We start from the raw sequence: 19744 nt of genomic DNA, 5'->3' as shown, positions 1-19744 counted from the left end.
AGTTCGGTAGAGTGGCTCAAGGTGGTTGAAGGTGTCACTCTGCATTGAGTGGTGAAAACGATGCTTTTAAAATCCACTGGGGTTTCCCCAGGAAAGTTCCTATCTTACCGACTGTGCTTCTTATTATTGCTGATTTCAACCAGGTGTCCACAGAACTCTCGGATCAATGGAAGAAAAAACATCCAAAAATTCTCCTGATTTTTGGACTCTAAGGGAATGAAGGGCGATCGGGATCGGGTGAGAAATTGGTGTTGAGGTTGGGGATCTGCCATGATCTTATTAAGTGACGGAGGAGGCTTGTGGTGCCTTATGACGTATTGTTGCTGCTTTAATTCTGTTCTGTTTCAGTAGCAACAACAGACAAAGCAATGGGCAATACCATCCTGAGCTCGGTAATTCAGCTGAGTTGTTGTAGGTGCTGGTTTAAGGTTTCACTCTTTATTGAGACATGGTCTCTAATCCCACTGTTGCTAAAATTGTGCTGTTGGCCGAAAAGGTGCCAGCTCACAGTTAGAGCAGGTGTGTGCAGTGTTTCACTTTAACAGTAAGAACGAGGAGACACAATACAAATATCAATGGCTGTGGGGAAAATGTGGGTTTGTCGAATTAGCTAAATTCCTCTTCCATAAGCTGGCATGGACAGACTGGGCCGAATTTCCTCCTCCTCTGCTGTAGCCATCTATAATTTTATACCAACAACACTAACCTATCCATAGGACCAGTCATCGTGGCCCAGTGGTTCAGGCGATGGAGTCCAGATCCAGTCAAGGCGATGTGGGGAAGCATCATGAGCTTGCGAGCGCAGCTGTAGTGGTTGCCAATGGTTTAAGGTATCACTCTTTATTGAGGCGTAGTTTCAAATCCCAAGAAGAGACAAACTCCCTGAAAGCAAGCATGACACCAAGTTTCGCTCCATTTCCACTGCAGGTTTCGTGAATGAACAGAAATAGGAAAACACCCGTTTGTTTTGTTGAATCTTATTCAATGTAGCGGATAATTAACTCTGTAGACACAGAGTTAAAACCAGGAATAATGAAAAGCAGGAAACACCAATGGATTTGGACTCCATCGCCTAAAACTTTCGGCTACGCTGACTGCCCCTATGCACAGGGTAATTATGTTGGTATAAAATTAGAGGCGGCCACAGCAGAGAAGGAGGACATTCGGCCCATCGTGTCCATGCCAGCTCATGGAAGAGGAATTGAGCAATCCTGCCTTTTTTCCGCAGCCATTTATATTTCTATTGTCTCTCCTCAGTGTTACTGTTAAAGTGAAACACTGCACACACCTGCTTTAACTGTGAGCTGGCACCTTTTCGACCAATAGGGCAATTTTACTCTGCCACTCTCGATGTATATCCCTGTGTGTGTTCCTCTGTGTGTGTCAATGTGATTCAGTTCCCCAGGACGTGAACACATTTTTACCATCACAAACTTTATTCACATTAGTTGTGCAGCTTCAGATGAAAATGTTATAGAGAAAAATATCAGGATGAGAGATGCAGGAAGAGTTTGCAATGTTTGTAAGGAGGTGCAGCTAAGAAGTGGAAGGTGTGAATGATGTTATTGATGATTGAAAGGAATGTATTGCAACGTTGGGGCTTGTGTAGTTCGTTTACGTTCTACACTATGAAATTCAGAACAAGCTGAGGCTCCAGGTGGAAAGCAACAGTTGTCTCCATGTATGTTGGGATATGGGATACATATGTTATGTGTGCCCGGCTAGTTCAACTGGTAGATCAAAGGCTCTTAATCTCAGGTCATGGGCTCACCGCATGGTGAGTGCAGCTTCATTCAAACAACTAACAATCAACCTCTGTTCTTTAAAACTGGCACACGACGGATATTCACCACTGATTCAAAGCATTTCCATGTCACATCTCTTTCTGTCTCACCTCCAGCTCTCTCCGCCCTTCCAGGAGCTGTTTGACCACACACAGTCAGTTAGTGCGAACGTAATACACAATGTGACGGGTTTACAGATAACAGGCTAAAGAGACACCAGGATCTTCCTGATTCTCCCAGGTACTGATTACAGGAATGTGCACAGTGCTGATTATCCACAGTCACACACTCTTTCCAGTCTTGTCTATGTTGTACAGCTTTGAAATTTTTCGTATTTTTGCACTGGATTTCAATGTGAAGAAAGCAGAGCTGTGATAAGCTTATACTGTTCAGCAGATATACTGCAAGAAGTTACGTAACAGGCTGATGTGCTCTTTGGTCGTGGTGAGCTCCAGTGAAGGGTTGGCACCATTAATGTGTTGTTCAATTAGTCTTGTGGTTGGTTGACCCATCAGGAGTGATATTTTTGTCAATGCAAACAATAGGCACCAGAATTTGCCCTTCTCCCACCCATATTTTGCCTGGTACCACCATCCCTATGGTCAATGCTTTGCAACCAGCCCTTCTCTTGTCCTTCTTTCACTCAGCTTCTGTCTTTATTCCCGGCCTGTTTTAAGTGTGATATTCCCAGCTCTGAGGCGAAACTTCAACTGATTCTGGTGGAGCTGCTAAATGTTTTCAATCAATAAGTAATTAATAATCATTTTGACAATTTCACAACATCAATAAATTTGCATTCCCTGACCGGGAATCGAACCCGAGCTGCAGCAGTGAAAGCACTGAATCCTGACCGCTAGACCACCAGGGAAACTGGCAAACTTGTTTCAGTTTGGTTTATTGACGCTGTTTTTATCCAGGTTTCCATTTTAAATGGAATGAATTTTTCAGCTAATTACAACAACGGTTTCTGTGAGCTGGAACATGAATTTGGCAGTCAGGTGAAATATCCCCACAAGCTGCTCATGTGTAACTGTCAATTTCCTAAACCCACCACCCTCAGCACTGCGGCTGTTGTGAAACTGACAGGGGAACTCATGGCAGACATTCATCACTGAAAGTAACTGACACACTTCTAAACACTTTCATGTCGCATCTGTTTCTGCTTCTGTCCCTGCCTCGCCTCCAGCTCCCTCTGCCCGTCCAGCTCCCAGGTCAATTAACTGCTTGATGCAGACACAGTCAGTTCATGAACCCAAGCTTCCCATAGAAAGCAGGGACAGAGAGTGTGGGACCCAAGGATTTTAGAAAGAAGGGGTTTGCAGATGACATGGTAAAGATAATCTGGGATCTCATCTTCCTGATTCTCCCAGACACTGATGACTGGAATATGCAGAATGCCGATTACCCAGTTTCGCAGACTCCTTCCAGTCTTGTGCATGTAGTTGAGCTTTGAACCCACTGGCAAAAGTGGATTATAAAATGGCAGAATGACTGTGAAATAAGTGGTGTTGGGAAATATCAAATTATAGAAAGTTACAGCAAAGAAAGAGGCCATTCGGCCACGCGGGCTGCTTTCAAAGAACCCCAAAGAAGAGTCACGCGGAATTGAAACATTAACTCTATTTCCCTTTCCAGAAATATTGCCAGACATGCTGAATTTTTTCAGCATTTTCTGTTTTTCACTTCAGATTTCCCACATCCACAGTATTTTGCTTTTATCTCTGGATTTCTAGCCCAGTGACAATGCCAACACGCCATCTCCTGAATGCTCTGATTTGATATGAACATGCTTTCCCGAAAGAGGTACTGTTAGTCGCGGACGAGTGTTGAGGGCGATGGTGCTGGCATCCATCAGAGTTTCCCCAATGTTGTTTTGCTGACTGCAGTTCTCATTATTCCCGAATTTGACCAACAGAATTAGTTATCGGGTAAATAGAATCAAACAAAAACTTCCGCGCTTTCTTATTTCCATTCATCTGCAAGGATTTGCGAAATCTGCAGATGGAAATGGAGCAAAACTGAGCGAGTTTGGTGATATCCTTTCTTTCTGGGTGTTTGTCTCTCCTTAGCCCTCTGTCCCTCTCGGTGTACATGTCTGTGTGTGTTCCGCTGTGTATGTCAATGTGCTTCAGTTCCTCATTTTTAGCAATCCCCACTTTATTCACCTTAGTTGTGTGACTTCATTTTAAAATCGTACAGAGAGAATAAAAACCGGTTTAGGAGGAATTTTCTTCCTGTATTTCTGAGTGCAGACTGTTCAGTTACTAAGTGTCCGTATGTTACAAAGCGGAGGGCGATTGAAATTTTCACTGAGCAACATTTAAACAGACACCGAGTCCTTGTGGGGATTAGTTAAGGCAATGGACACATCGAGAGAATTAATTTGTAAATACAAATAGTCCAAACTGAAATCTCTCGGACATTAGGAACTGTATTTCTTCTCGAAGCTGTTCCACGTGTGACATTTGCAGCTCTGATGTGAAATTTCAACTCTCACTCCACTGATTCGGGCGGAGCTGTTGTGCGTTTCGGTTTTCAATCAGTAAGTACATCAGGCTTGTTTTAACAGTTTGTACCAGATCAATAAACCTTCATTGCCTGGCCGGGAATTGAGTCCGGGCCACGGCGGTGAAAGGGCCGAATCCTTACCTCTAAATCACGAGGAAAACTGTCTCTTACTCTTGTAACGTTCTTTATCTGGGCCACATTTGCCCTTTTTCAGACACTTTCACCAGAGGTGTTTTTAAGGGGTAGCTGCAGTGAAGGATTGGAATGTCGTTCAACTGGTCTGGTTCCAAATCCTGCTCAGGAATTTAAGAAAAACTCTGAGTTTGCTCAGTGTCTTGACTTCAAAAGCGAGAATGTAAGAAAGTACATTCCCCCAAGCGTGTAATAAAATGTCGGAATGACTGGGAAATTATGCTGGGAAACATAAAATTATAGACAGTTACAGCAAAGAAAGAGGCTATTCGGCCTGGCGAGCTGCTTTCAAAGAGCAGTTGTGTTTGATTGGTCAGGAGTGATATTTGTGTCAGTGTAAACATGCGGCAGTAAAATCTCTCACATCACCGCGGCAGACATTCATCACTGAAAGCAACTGACACACGTCAAATTCTGCCGCTTTCATGTCGCACCTTGAACTTCCTGTTCTCCCTTTCAGGAATTTCCAAGGCTATCAAGTATCATCCATGCAGAACGTTGTCCTGTTCCTCGTTCCGCTAGGAGACTTACTGTGAAGGGGGCATATTAAGTGGCTCCATAGCTCAGTGGTTTAGAGCCCTAGCCTCCTAAATTAGGCGTCGTGAGTTCAGTTCTCACTGGGGCCTGTGTCTAATTTGTGTGAAATTTGGTAGCAAGGTTACCTTTGAGGAGAGCAATGTAAAAAGATTAAAGCTGGAGATCCAAAACAAAAGTATCTAGAAAAACTCAGTAGGTCAGAGAGGGATGCAGTTAACCTTTTCCGTCTGCATGACTCTTCAACAGAACCTGTTGTTTTACTGAGTTTACAACACTGTATAAAGATATCGGAAGGTCATGTCAGTGGGCAACAAGATGGCAGGTGGAATATAAGGTAGGCAGGTGCGATTATGTTCACTTGGTTATAAAAATGAGAACAACAAAATGCTTTTAAAATGTGAGAAATTTGTAAGTGGTGATGTTCAAAGAAACTTGGGTGTGCTTGTCCAAGCAATATGGAAAGTTAGCATGCAGGATCAGCAAGCAATTAGGAAGGCCAGTGGCATGTTGGCCTTTATTACAAGGGGATTGGAGAGCAGGAATAAAGAAGTCTTGCTTACAGGGTTTTGGTGAGACGGCATCTAGAATTCCATGTGCTGTTTTCATCTCCACATTTATAAAATAATAGACTTGCATTGGAGACGATACAGGAAATGTTCACTAAATTGATCTCTGCAATGAAATGGTTGTCCTACGATGAAAGGCTGAATAAATTGAGCTTTTATTCTCTGGAGTTTAGAAGAATGAAAGGCAACCTGACTGAAACCTGTACAATTCTGAGGGGACTTGATAGGGTGGACACAGGGATTGTTTCCGCTGGTCAGGGAGTCTAAAACACCGGGGCACAGTCTCAGGGTAAAGGGCCGATAATTTAGGGCTGAGATGAGGAGAAATTACTTCACCCAATGGGTTGTGAATCTTTGAATTCTCTACCCAGAGGGTTGTGGATGCTCCATCATTGAATACGGTTAAGGCTGGGGTGGACAGGTTTTTTGGTCTCTCAGGAGATGTGGGAATGGGCAGGATAATGGAGTTGAAGCCTAAGATCAGCCATGATTGAACTGAATGATGGAGCAGGTTCGATGGGCCCTGTGGTCTACTCCTGCTCCTATTTCTTCTGCTCATGTGTATGGTAAAGACAGTAATCCATGTTATAATAAAAACAGAAAATGACGGAAGTTCTCAGCAGGTCTGAAAGCAAATATGAAGGGAGAAACAGAGTGAAGGTTTCGAGTTTAATATGACTCTTTTCCAAACCATAAATTGGCTGCTGGTTACGACATTTTGCACAACATCGAGACAGGGACTAGAACCCAGGCGGTGAAGCACCGAATCTGAACAATTAGAGTGTTTTTATAGCATACTTTTTGAACGAAATTAGCTTTCAACTGAAGGTTTAATCGTTTGAGACCACGTAGGATCAAGTAGACTCCCTCTCTTCCTGCTTCTACTTATATTACCGGCATAGTTCTGCTTTGTGTCCTTTGGCTACTAGGAAATCCTGTCCAAACTTTGCCAATTCTGCTGTTATTCAGTAAGTTCCCACACAAATAGATTTATGAATATTCATTTCAAATAAAGCGAGAAAATGGAGAAAACATGTGCACTACATCCATCCTTTAGAAAGATTGGGTTCAAAGAAACGAATAGAAATCGATTCTCTGATTGTATATACCGATCTGGAACACACCATCACATTGAATGAATCCACTGTCTGTTCAAATGCTGCTCAGTGAAAATTTCAATCTTCCTCCGCTGTGTTCAATAATTCAATAATGATTCAATAAGCAGTCTCCACTTAAATAAACACAGAAAGCTTCAATCTCCACTTTTAACTTTTAAACATGTTGTTATTCTTTATACCATTTTCAATGAAGATATATAATGCAAGTGAATAAAGTTTTGCGATGGTAAAAATGTACTCACCCCACGGGAACTGAACCACATTGATACACACATATTAACACACATAGGCATATACACCGAGAGTGACAGAGGGCTAGGTTTTGTCTCTGAGGAGAGGCAAACTCTCAGAAAGCAAGGATGTCAGCAATTTAACTCAGCTTTGTTCCATTTCTGACTGCAGATTCTGTGAATGCTTATGGATAAACAGGAAAGAAGGAACACAGAAGTGAAACAGGAAAAACAGACGGGAGTGTTTGGAAGGTTCTGACTCCATTTAGCCAATAATTAATTCTGGAGCTTCCAAAAGGGAGGAACACTGAGCAGCGGAGTTTGCAGGATGCGGACCTGCAGGTGAAGATCCCAGTGGAGTTCCAATCCATCATGTTTATCACTCAGCCATGACTGGAGACCTTACACTGGTGTAAATGTTGTTCATGCGAAACCATGGAATGGTTACAGCAGAGAATGAAAGCAATCAGCCCCACCAATTCCCACTCATCCTGCAATTCCTACAGCCTTCCTTGTTCTTCCTACCAAGACGAACCACGTCATGTGTCAAATGCCCCGAGCCTATCCTAAGGGATTTGATGAAACGTCTGAAAGGACAAACCAACTGAAATTTTGGCAGTGATGAGATTCAAATCCACGACTCGATTGAGGATGCAGTCTAAATCCAGCGCCTTGGACCACTCAAACACGCTTCTGCTGGCAATATGATAGTAACCATTGCCTTGAGTGGTATTGATGCTGAATAAGAACATAACAAGTAGCAGCAGGAACAGACAATTTTGTCACTCGAGCCCCTCGCAGTTTCATAAAATCAGAGCCACTCACCACATCTTGAGGCCATTCAGCCTGGGTCAGAGGAACATCGGCCATTCAGCTTTTTGATCCTGCTCCTCCATTCAATAAGATCATGGCTGACACAACAGAAATCCCGCGCAGCGATTAAGCCAGAGGGACTTGTATAGAATTTCAAACTGTGTCCTCATGCTGCAGTTCTGGATTGTTCTTTGCAGAAATAGGATTAGGCTGGGATATTTAGGAACACCATAGAGAAATTGATCGAGCACTGGAATCATAAAAGTTCACAACTCATTAGGACCCATCGTGCCCATGCCAGCTTTTTTCAAAGGGCTGCCCAGTTCGTCCCAATATCTTTCTCTTTCTTCATAACCCAGCAGTTTCTCCATTTCAAATATTTGTCCAGTTCCCCTTTGAAAACCCTGAGTTAAGAAAAACAATATTGAAAGAGGCGCAGGAGCTTCTGCAGTGTCCATGCTCAGTGTGTGAAAATTAACAAAGTTTCCCTGGCCCATTGTAGACATTTTATTTCATTCAAAATATATTACAGTTCATACAATATCATTAAAATTTATTGAGATCACATTGACCAACCTGCCACCAAGGAATCATGTCTGACCACAGTGATCCGTGAAAAATGTAACCAGATCAAATGCAAGCACGAGCGTGGGTCGCATTGGTGCAATTGGATCATGTACAGTACTTATACTGTAGCAAAGTCAGCGGGCTACGCTGAGGTTGTGAGTTTGAACCTCACCTAGAGCCTAGGTTTTACTGGAGCTGCTACACGTGAAACCACATTTGCTTCGTAGATTCTGGAATCAATAGCACCGTTTTCAATGCAATAGGCCTACAATGACAGAGCAGAAGAGCACCCCTACCCCCCGTCCTTGGTTTATTAAATTCTGTTGCACAGGGGTGTACAAGAAACCTGCAAAACTAACAGCGACTCATTTACCATCTCTCCCATGCTTGTAACTTGTTTTATTTGACTAAAACTTCTGGAAAACCATGTTTAAAGGGCAAGGTGTTGCACTTCCGCCACTGATTACACTAGAATACACCCGACTGGAAGTGGTTGGTTAATACTGCTCCCCAAGTTCCACAGTGACAGACAGTCTGATCCTTGATGCAGTTCCTGATACACGCACAGGGAAAACAGATATCATCTGACTCATGAAACGTACATAATTAATGTCAAGCTGACCCTTGGGGCCAAGTTGATGGTATATTAGCGCTGTGTCATCAGTACCTTGTCTGGTTGTGAAACAAGGAGGACTTACACATATCAAGAAAAGAAACTCAGTGACTTCCATCTGAACTGTGTGCGGTGGTTATTGGGTACATCCTGACGGGATGAAATCAGGAAACGGCAGCCCTCTCAAAGACAGAGCTCCCAAGTCTGTTAGGCTCAGCAAACAGAGGGAGTCTGGATGGCTCGGGCACGTTTATAGGATAGAAGGTGGTCACATAGATAAGGCTAGGTGGACAGTGAGACGCCCAAAGCTCTGTTTGTATGGCATTCACAAACGTGACATGGAGGCCCTAATTAGCGATTATCTTACATGAATTTCACTAGATGACGACAGAGGAAGATGACAATACTTCCTGTGAACTGTTGTGCATCACCGTGGCTACAGCGGCTTGGCAACAGACACCAAGACTGGAAACAACAACCCATAACATCACTTGTAGCTTTACGTGAGACACTTGTAACAGAAACTGCCCCTCAAGGATTAAGCTCAGCCATCAGAAACTGTGCAGCACCTGGAGACAACCCATCTGAATAGATTCATTTGCTGCGTGTCCATCATCTTTCATGAATGGAAGGATGATGAAGATCATTGTGAAATTCACTTGCAAACAATATGACGTGTCACACACACAAACACACAATCACATACACACACGCACATACACACACAGGCACACACACACACACACAGAGGCAGACAGATACAGATGTACATGCGCACACAGAAACAGTCACACACTTCCCCCCATCCCACCACCACTAGGGCCATCTGCCACTTGCTTGTCCTGCTTTCTACCCTTAATGTCCCCATTAGCACATTCCTTAGATAATATCACCACCATCAACACCCGTTTGTCCTTTTGTCTGTAACATCTTTGGTAATCTCTTCTTTTCCTCCACCTATCACTGGCCCCCTATCCAGCTCAACCTGCCCCACCCCCCACTACCAGTTATATTTCACCGCATTTCTCCATTTCCTTCGTTCTGATGAAGAGTCATATGGACTCGAAATGTCAACTGTTTTCCTCTCCACAGATGCTGTCAGACCTGCTGAGTTTTTCCAGGTATTTTTGTTTTTGTTTCAGATTTCCAGCATCCGCAGTATTTTGCTTTTATCTGAGAGAGAGAAAAATACGTTTCAGTGAGTTAGATGCTGTCTCAAGTAGAGAAATGACAGACAGTAAATGAATGTGGTGACAAATGTGTCCGTCTTAGCAAAGAAATAGTTGGCATGACAAGAATTTCTAAACAAGAGCACACAATGGGATATACTATCAATGAATATTTACATTATTGGATGATCTGTAGTTACAGTTTGAATAAGAGAAAATAAAATAAAATAAAACATTCTGGTGAAGATAAATCTTTTATCTTTGTGGAATGATGCAACTTGATTGCTTTTTACACCGACAATCAGGACAGGTGATGTCTCATATGTAATACTGTTGGCTGTGATGAAACTGAATATTAGGAGCTGCGTGGAACAAACAGTCAAAACCTGTAGTTTTAGGCCAAAGTCAGAGGCCCATTTCTACCTCAACGTTCACCTTATAGAGACATAGAATAGTGTAGTAACTACAGAGACAGAGCCTGGTGTGGTAATTACTGAGACAGGGCCTAGTGCAATTTAAGCAGAGGTATGACTGGAGCGGCCATTTAATGTTACTTAAGCAAAGACGTGACCTAGTGCACGAAATAACAGGGGCGGGGACGAGTGCAATATTAACATAGACAAGGTCTACTGCTGTAATAGCGGAGATGGGTCTAGTGCAATAGTTACCGATACAGGGCCTGGATCAACATCAAGTGAAATAGGGCAGTTATTACAGGCACAGGGGTCAGGGTAATTGCTTCCTAGACAGAGTCTAATTCGTGATAACGGAGACTGCCACCAGTGTAAGAGAGACAGATATGATGTTGTGGAGTAAAATCAGGGAAAGGGAGAGTGGAATAGAAGCAGAGACAGAGGTACAAAGACAAAGTCTCTGCAAAGACTGGATCCATTTTAATTAAAAAGACAGATCAGCTCGAGTGTGATACAGACTGGTACAGAGTCTAGTGTAAATTGTTCTGAAATACAGTCTAGAGGAATATCAGTGCAGACATGATAGAGTGTGTTCTAAGCAGGGCCGTGACCTAGTGAAACATAAGTGAGGCAGTGCCGAGAGCAGTAATAATTGAGACAGGATCTTGTGTAATACGAACCTGCCTAGTGTGGTAATAACACAGACCGGATCCAGTTTAAGAAAACTGATACAGGGTGTAGTGGAGCTTCATATAATTCAGGGCTCTTTTTAATATCAACTGATGCAGTGTCTGGTGAATTAAATAACGGCAAAGGTACGAGATCAATAAAAACAGAGACCTACCTTAGTACAGCAATAAGAGAATAATGGTTTCGGACAATAACAACAGAAACAGGGAATTGTGTGATGTGAATGGAAGCATGCATTGGTGCAGCAGGACCTGAGACAGGGTCCAGTTTGATAGACACGTGACAGGTTCTACTGGAGTAATAGCTGAGACAGAGTCTCGTGAAATGCAAGTAAAAACATGTTCCAGTTTTCCATAACCAGAGACAAGCTCTAGTGCAGTGCCAACTGGGGTATGGCTTATTGTAACTTTAGCCGAGACCTGCTTCAGTGCAGTCATGACTGAGATAGTGCCAACTGTATTGTGGCCCTAGTCCAGTACATAAACAACTGTGACTGAGCCAATTACAGAAACAATTGAGCGATGACCTTCCGTAATATGATCGGAGACATGTCCTAGTGTAATACAAACAGAGACGGCGTCTAAGTTAATGTGAACAGACAGTGCCAAATGCAATAATAATTGAGACAGTGCCTGCTTCATGTAATGTGAGCAATCACGGTTCCACTGCCACCCATTGGTCAATCTTTGCTACTGCATGTGTTGTGAAAATGTCGATTCAATTTACTATTTCTGAGATCAATGGTTAAAATCAGAAATAATGGAAAACGTAGTCGACAGGATTTGAACCTGCGCAGGGTAACCACAATGGATTTAAAGTCCATCGCCTTAACCACTCAGCCACGACTAGAGATGGCAATATAAGCCTGTATTATTTATATTAAGTCAGAGAATGTTTACAGCAGACAAAGAGGGCCTTCTGCCCGCCCTGTCTCTGTCACAACCTAGCCGGGCATGCACGCGCATTATTTCCTATGTGAAAATTCAGGGAGATCAATGTTGTTTCCTCCTGGAGCCTCAGCTTGTTCTGAATTTCAAACTGTGGAAGATAATCGACCTACAAAATCCACAACGTTGTAATGCATTCCTCTCAATCATCAATAACTTCATTCACATCTTCCACTTCTTTGCTGCACCTCCTTCCAAACATTGCAAACTCCACTTGATCGTTCATCCTGATATTTTTCACTTAGACATTTTAATATGAAGTTGCACAACCAATGTTAATCAAGTCTGTGTTGATGAATATGTGTTCATCCCCTCGGGGAACTGAACACATTGACACACACAGACGAGCACACACCGACACATAAAACGAGAGTGACAGAGGCCGAAGAAGAGACAAACACCCAGAAAGCAAGGATGTCACCAACTTGGCCAATTATTGTTCTATTTCAGACTCCAAATGTAGTGAATATTTGCAGATGAACTGAAGTCAGAAACACGGGGGTGTTTGGGTGGTTTTCTTTTTCATTTGACTGATAATTTATTCTGCAAACAGTTTGTGTTAATCAGGAATGAGAAGAAGGGGAGTTGGCAGGATTCGGACCACGTGGGAAAACGCCTCAACCACTCGGCCAGGACAACTGGGTGAAGGCTGCATGTTGTTTGTTTAAAATAATAGAATGAATACAGGAAGTTCCAGTGAAAGAAAGTCTTCCATTCCGTGCCATTGCCCCACCCTTTCCCAGTCTCCCTGGGATTTACACTGTCTCCTCATTCTCCCAACTGAAGTACAACACTGCACAGATTAGCTGCTCCTTCACTGCACAGAGAATCTTTTACAAGCATCTCAAATAACAATGCACCAGAAAGTTTGGCAGCGGTGGGAGTAAAGCTCAAATCACCAGAGAGATCGAAACCTGAACCAGCTGCTGAGCCCGCTCAGCCTCACTACCACATTCAGATTAGACACAAACATTGTCTTCACCATCATTGACACTGACTTAGAATACAACAAAATATGATCAGGAATTGGCCATTCGGCCCCTCGATCATTCTCAGCTCCTTAACAAGATCATGTGAAAACTTCAATCATCCTCCGCTTTGTAACATCCAGAAGTTTAGTTGCTGAACAGTCTCCACTCAAAATAAAGAGAGAAATGTCCTGTTAACAGCTTTTTCTTTTTGCTGATATGAAGTCAGAGAACTAACATGGATAATGTTTGGGTGGTGAAAATGGGAAACTGAAACACATCGACACACAGAAAATCACAAATACGCACGTTGTTAAGATTTGAAATATTGAACATTTTCACAATGTCTTGCAATGAGCAGAAAGTGGAGCTGTGATCAGCTTATAGCTCAGAAGATGCACAGCAAGAATGTATATAACAGGCTGATGCTCACCGTGCCTGTTTGGACTCGGTGAGCTGCATCTTACGATTGAGACCATTTCAATGTCGTTCAAGGAGTCCGGTTCCAATTTCTGTGCTAAAAAGGTTAAGAAAACGCGCTGAAGTTGCATATTGTCTTGAATTCAAATCATCACATGGAAGATAGGAAAGTTCATCTTAACCGTGGTGTTAGGAAATATAAAATGACAGAAAGTTATAGCAAAGAAAGAGGCCATTCGGCCCTGTGTGCTGCTTTGAAAGAACAGTGTGATTGGTTGATCTGAATATTCAAAGACATTCATCATTTAGGAAGAATGGGAAAAAGGAAAATTGGATGGGGTCGCGCTGTTAATAAGGAACGATATCGGTACATTAGTGAGAGAGGATCTGAGATTGAAGGATCAACATGAAGAATCAGTTTGGGTGGAGCTAAGAAACAGCAAGAGGCAGCAAACATTGGCGGGCATTGTTTATAGGCCGCCAAACTGTAGTGGAGTTTACTTTTACAAACCTCACCAAGGACAAGTTTCTTTGACGAAATGGTCTGTGTTGGATGAACACAAGTGACGTATTCAGCCAATAAGAAGAACAATTGCTGTTCGCTGGAACATGAAATCAATACTTTCCCCCTTTAAGACAGTTCTTAAAGTCTCCCCCTTTGACCGAACTTTTAATCATCTGACCGAATATGTGGCTCAGTGTCACAGCTTGTGATAAAATGCTCCTGGGAAACGCCTTGTGACGTTTCATTAGGAAAAAGGAGCTTCATAAATATAAGTTGTTGTTGTAGTCCATACATAGAAAGAGACAAACTCCTCTTGTCTCTTTCATCCTGATATTTTTCACTGTAACATTGTAATATGAAGTTGCATCACTAATGTGAATACAATTTGTGCTCGTAAAAATGTGTTCACCTCCTCAGGGAACTGAACCACATTGACACACACAGAGGAATACAAACAGGTATACACCTAGACTGACAGAGGCCGAAGGAGAGACAAATGCCAGAGTGAAATCATGTCACCAAATTGGCTCAATTTTGTTTTCCATTTCCGACTGGAGATTTGCAGAAGGCTGACAAATGAACCGAAACAAGAGAACACGGGCGTGTTTGGATGTTTGGATCCCTTTCCTTCGATTCAAAAGATAATTAGCTCTGTTTGTGCGCCAATGATATCCAAAATAATGAGAAACGTAGTCAGCAGGATTCGAACCTGCGTGGGGTAACCCCAATGGATTTCTAATCCATCGCCTTAACCACTCGGCCATGACTACAGAAGCTGCCCTGTTGTTACTATTATTTGCATGAAATCATGTAATGGTTACAGCGGAGAAAGAGATCTTTCTGCCCTTCTTGTCACTGCCATTACCTGACCTTTTCCCCTGAACCCTGCAATTTATACTGTCCCTGTTCTTCCGACCAAACTGGGAAAGAATGAGTGAAAATGATCCAACCCGGCCAATTACCGTCCTATCAGTCTACTCTCCATCATCAGTAAGGTAATGGAAGGGGTCATCAACAGTGCTATCAAGAGGCACAGTCTTAGCAATAACCTGCTCACTGATGCCCAGTTTGGGTTTCGTAAGGGCCACTCAGCTCCTGACCTCATTACAGCCTTGGTTCAAATTCAAACAAAATAGCTGAACTCCCGAGATGAGGTGAGAGTGACTGCTCTTGACATTAAGTCAGCATTTGACCGAGTGTGGCATCAAGGTTCCCGAGCACAACTGGAGTCAATGGGAATCAGGGGGAAACTCTTCGCTTGTTGGAGTCATAACTAGCACAAAGGAAGATGGCTATGGTTGTTGGAGGTCAGTCCTCTTAGGTCCAGGACATCACTGCAGGAGTTCCTTAGGGTAGTGTTCTCGGCCCAACCATCTTCAGCAATGAACTTCCATCCATCATAAGGTCAGAAGTGGCGAACTTAGCTGATGATTGCACAATGTTCAGCACCATACCCGACTCCTCAGATACTGAAACAGTCCTTGTCCAAATGCAGCAAGACCTGGGCAATATCCAGGCTTAGGCTCACACGTGGCAAGTAACATTCGCACCCCACAAGTGTCAGGCACTGACCATCTCCAAAAAGAGAGAATCCAACTATCGCCACTTGATGTTCAATGACATTACCATCACTGAAACCCTCACTATCAACATCCTGGGGGTTCCCATTGACCAGGAACTGAACTGGACTAGCCATATAAACACTGTGGCTGCAAGAGCAGGTCAGAGGTTAGGAATCGTGCAACGTGTAACCCACCTCCTGTCTATCATCTACAAGGGGCAAGTTAGGAGTGTAATACTTGCCTGGATGAGTGCAGCCCCCGCAACACTGAAGAAGCTGGACATCGTCCAGGGCAAAGCAATCCAGTTGACTGGCACCACATCCACATGCACACCCTTCACCACTGATGTACAGTAGCAGCAGTGTGTACCATCTACAAGATGTACTGCAGGAATTCACCAGGGTCCTTAGACATCAGTGTCCAAACCCACGGCCATTACCAGCTTGAAGGACAAGGGCAGCAGATAGATGGGAACACCATCACCTGGAAGTTACCCTTCAAGTCACTCACCATCTTGGCTTGGAAATCTATCACCATTCCTTGACTGTCACTGAGTCAAAATCCTGGAACCCCATTCCTAACAGCACAGTGGAAGTACCTACTCAACATGGACTGCAACGGTTCAAGCAGCCAGACCACCTTTCCAAGAACAATTAGGGATGGACAATAAATGCTGGCCCAGACAGCGAAGCCCACATCCCATGAATGAATTTTAAAAAAGATTCAGGTTAGCCTGCAAATTGTATTGCCTTGTTCTTCTCACCAACTGAAAGTGCTGAAAACGTCAGTGTCTGGAGCAAGTATGACGTATTTGCTCAGGTGAGGAACCAGCTGAAGCTTTCAATATTGGTTTTCTTAACACTGAGTTTCCAAATGGGAATTGGACAATGGCTTGAAAGTGAAATAAAGGAAACTGTCATTAATTATGAAGCTCTTTGTACAAAACTGACATAGACACGATGTGTGGAAGATCCTCTTACTGCGCTGTGCCATTTGATGATGACATTGTTGATCAGTCTGTCTCCAGCATTCCTAATGAGAACAGCCGAATTCCATTTCTTCAAAACAAAGACCCAAAGTGCTGCTGCATGACGTCACCGTTTAACATTCCAGACAGCTCCATTGGGATCTTTACAGCGCAGGGTTTATAGAGGCGACTGGGGTCATCTTCGCTTCACATATGATGGAGCTGCGGTTTGATACCTGGCAAGAACATTATTCAAGCTTGTTTATTTTAGTGTGACCGAAATTTCGATATTTAACGTTTGTTGTAATTATGAACACAAGAGTTGGAATCCTGCTGACTGAAGTTTTCACAATTTTTGAATTTAACCCGTTTAATTGTCAGTTAATTAGAAGGAAACCCATCCAAATACTCCCGTATTTTCTGATTCCCATTCATTTGTCAGCATTCAGGAAATTTGCTTTCGGAAATGGAACAAACATTGAGCCAAGTTGGTGACATCCTTGCTTTCTGGGTGTCTCTCTCCTGAGGCCTCTGTCACTCTCGGTGTATATCTCTGTCTGTGATTGTCAATGTGGTTCAGTTCCCTGAGGGGGTGAAAACGCTTTTGACGTTGCAAACTTGACTCACATTAGTAGTGCGAATTCATGTTAAAATGTTGCAGAGACGATCATTAGCGTGAAAGATAAAACAGGAGATTGGCCCTTTCTATATATATCCTACATCAACAACAACTTATATTATAAAACGCCTTTAACTAATGAAACCTTCACAAGGCCTTCCCCAGGACCATTATATAACAAGGTGTGACACCGAGCCTCATATTCGGTCAGATGACTAAAGGCTCGGTCAAAGTGGGAGGCTTTAAGAACTGTCTTAAAGGAGGAAAGTATCTATTTCATGTTCCAGCCAAAAGCAATGGTTCTTCTCATTGGTGAAGATGTCACTTGTGTTCATCTGACACAGAACATTTGGTCAGAGAAAGTTGTCTCTGATGAAAGAGATCAGGAATGAAAAAAAAAGTCCAAAGTAGCCTCCATAATCCACCTGTCCAGCTTTACTGGTAGTTTCTCTGATGTCCAGTGACTGGGAATCGGCGCTTTCATTTGACCAACAGCGAATAGGGTGGAGGGTTTTGGAAATTGAAAGTTGCACATGTGCAGCTTGTGGGACGATTTCACCTCACTGTCAATTTCATGTTCCAGCTCACAGCAACCGTTGTTTTCATTGGCTGAAGAAGTCCTTTGTGTTGAACCTAAACAGGCACTTTTGTGGTAAAAGAGATCTGATCTAATAAACAATAGGCAAAAGCAGCATAGATAAGCCCAGTCGAAAAATGCTGGCTAAGTTTCCCTGGTGATCTAATGGTTAGGATTCGGCCCTTTCACTGCCACGGCCTGGGTTCATTTCTCGGTTCGGAGTTGTTGATTCATTGAGCTGATTCGAACGAGTGTTGATTGTTCATTAATTGGAAATGTTTAAAAGCTCCACCAGACTCAGATGCGTGAGAGTTAAAGTTTCCCCTTAGGGCTGGAAATCATCGCACTTGGTTCAAGTGGAGCTAGGCTATTACACTGATTAAAGAAATGTTGGTGTGAGGCAAAATGTGAAAAGTAAGAATTTTGCTGCCTACAGTTTGCACTGGCACAACTATCACTCTTGATGTATCAACCAATCACTACTACACTTTGAAAGCAGCACGCCCGGCCGAATGGTGCTGTGACTTTCTATAATTTTATGTTTCCCAACAGTACGAGTTATTCTGCCACTTTGTCACCCACTCGAGTGAGATGTACTTTCTTACCTTGTGTTCAGCTCTTTTGAAACCAAAACACGGAGCAAATTCAGTGAGTTTTCTCGTCATTTCCAGCACGAGATTTGTCGAGAGACTAAATGAGCGACACATTAATGGTGCCAATCCTTCACTGGAGCTCACCGCATCCAAAGAGCACTGTTATCATCAGCCTGTTATGTACCTTCTTGCAAAACATCTGCTGAACAAATATAAGCTTATCACAGCTCTGCTTTCTTCACATTGAAATCCAGTGTGAAAATCAATTTCAAAGCTGAACAACTGGGAAGAGAGTGTGACTGTGGATAATCGGCACTGGGCACATTCCTGTAATCAGTATCTGGGAGAACCAGGAAGATGAGATCCAGGTGTCTCTTTACCCACGGGTTTTACCCATTCCCACGAATAGACTGTGTCTGCATCGAGCAGCTCATTGACCTAGGAGCTGGACGGGCAGAGGGAGCTGGAGGCGAGGCAGGGCCAGAAGCAGAAAGAGATGCGACATGAAAGTACTTTGAATTTGATGTGTGTCAGTAGTTTTCAGCGATGAATTTCTGCCTTGTAAGTTTCACAGGAGCCGCAGTGATTAGTTGGTGTTTTTTGAAGCAGTAAGATGTAAAAGTTAAAAGTAAAAGAAAATCACTGCGAATGATGGAAACCTGAAACACAAACAGAAAATGCTGGAAAAACCTCAGCAGTTGGAGGGGGAAACAGAGTCAGTGTTTCCAGTCTATACGACTCTGTCAGAATTTGAAACAGCAGATAGCTTGGGGTTCGAACCCAAGACCTTCAATCACATATTCTACTGACTGACTTAGGTTAGGAGTGTGCACAATTATTGCATTTCCCAACATACATGGATGGTTTTGCTGCTTTCCAACCGATACCTCAGCTTGGTCGGAATTTTAAAGTGTGAAACGTAATCGGCCTACGAATGCCCCAAGGTTGCAATTCATTCCTCTCAATCATCAATAACATCATTCACATCCTCCCCTTCTTAGCTGCACCTCCTTCCAAATACTGTGTTCGATTTTCCTCAGGATTTTCTCCTGCATTTAATACTTACCTGCTTTGTGTCCTCATTTTGAAATTAGATTCGCTTCAATATCCAACACAAATTGAATTGCAAACCTGACGGACAAACAATGGAAAACAAATCACTCGGTAACACAGATCCCATGGAGCTCATTTTCAGATTCACAACAGTCAGCTTTTCTATAAAATGAAGGAAATTTACAGTGAAAAGATTAGAAAGTTGTTGTGACTTTTATTTGTGACTCACTCACTCGGGTATTATGTAAATGCTGCTCGGAGGTTTAGTGACCAGGATATAATCTACCTGCGTTTTCCTGAGCCTGTGCTCGGTGTATTGGGAGGTTTGGCCCG

The 19744-nt window shown here is 43.0% G+C and overlaps 2 non-coding genes across 2 annotated transcripts; one reads left to right on the top strand and one right to left on the bottom strand.

Moving 5' to 3' along the window:
* The first annotated feature begins 5036 nt into the window (after positions 1 to 5036).
* Positions 5037 to 5110, top strand: trnar-ccu. The gene has a single exon. It is a non-coding gene; the product is annotated as a tRNA-Arg (tRNA).
* A 9618-nt stretch (positions 5111 to 14728) lies between these two features.
* On the bottom strand, positions 14729 to 14810 carry trnas-aga. The gene has a single exon. It is a non-coding gene; the product is annotated as a tRNA-Ser (tRNA).
* Between the last annotated feature and the right edge of the window lie 4934 nt (positions 14811 to 19744).

Source organism: Carcharodon carcharias, chromosome 21, assembly GCF_017639515.1.
Source record: "Carcharodon carcharias isolate sCarCar2 chromosome 21, sCarCar2.pri, whole genome shotgun sequence".
NCBI lineage: Eukaryota > Metazoa > Chordata > Chondrichthyes > Lamniformes > Lamnidae > Carcharodon > Carcharodon carcharias.
Note: the sequence above shows the minus strand (reverse complement) of the source record. Positions and strands in the feature narration are given on the sequence as shown.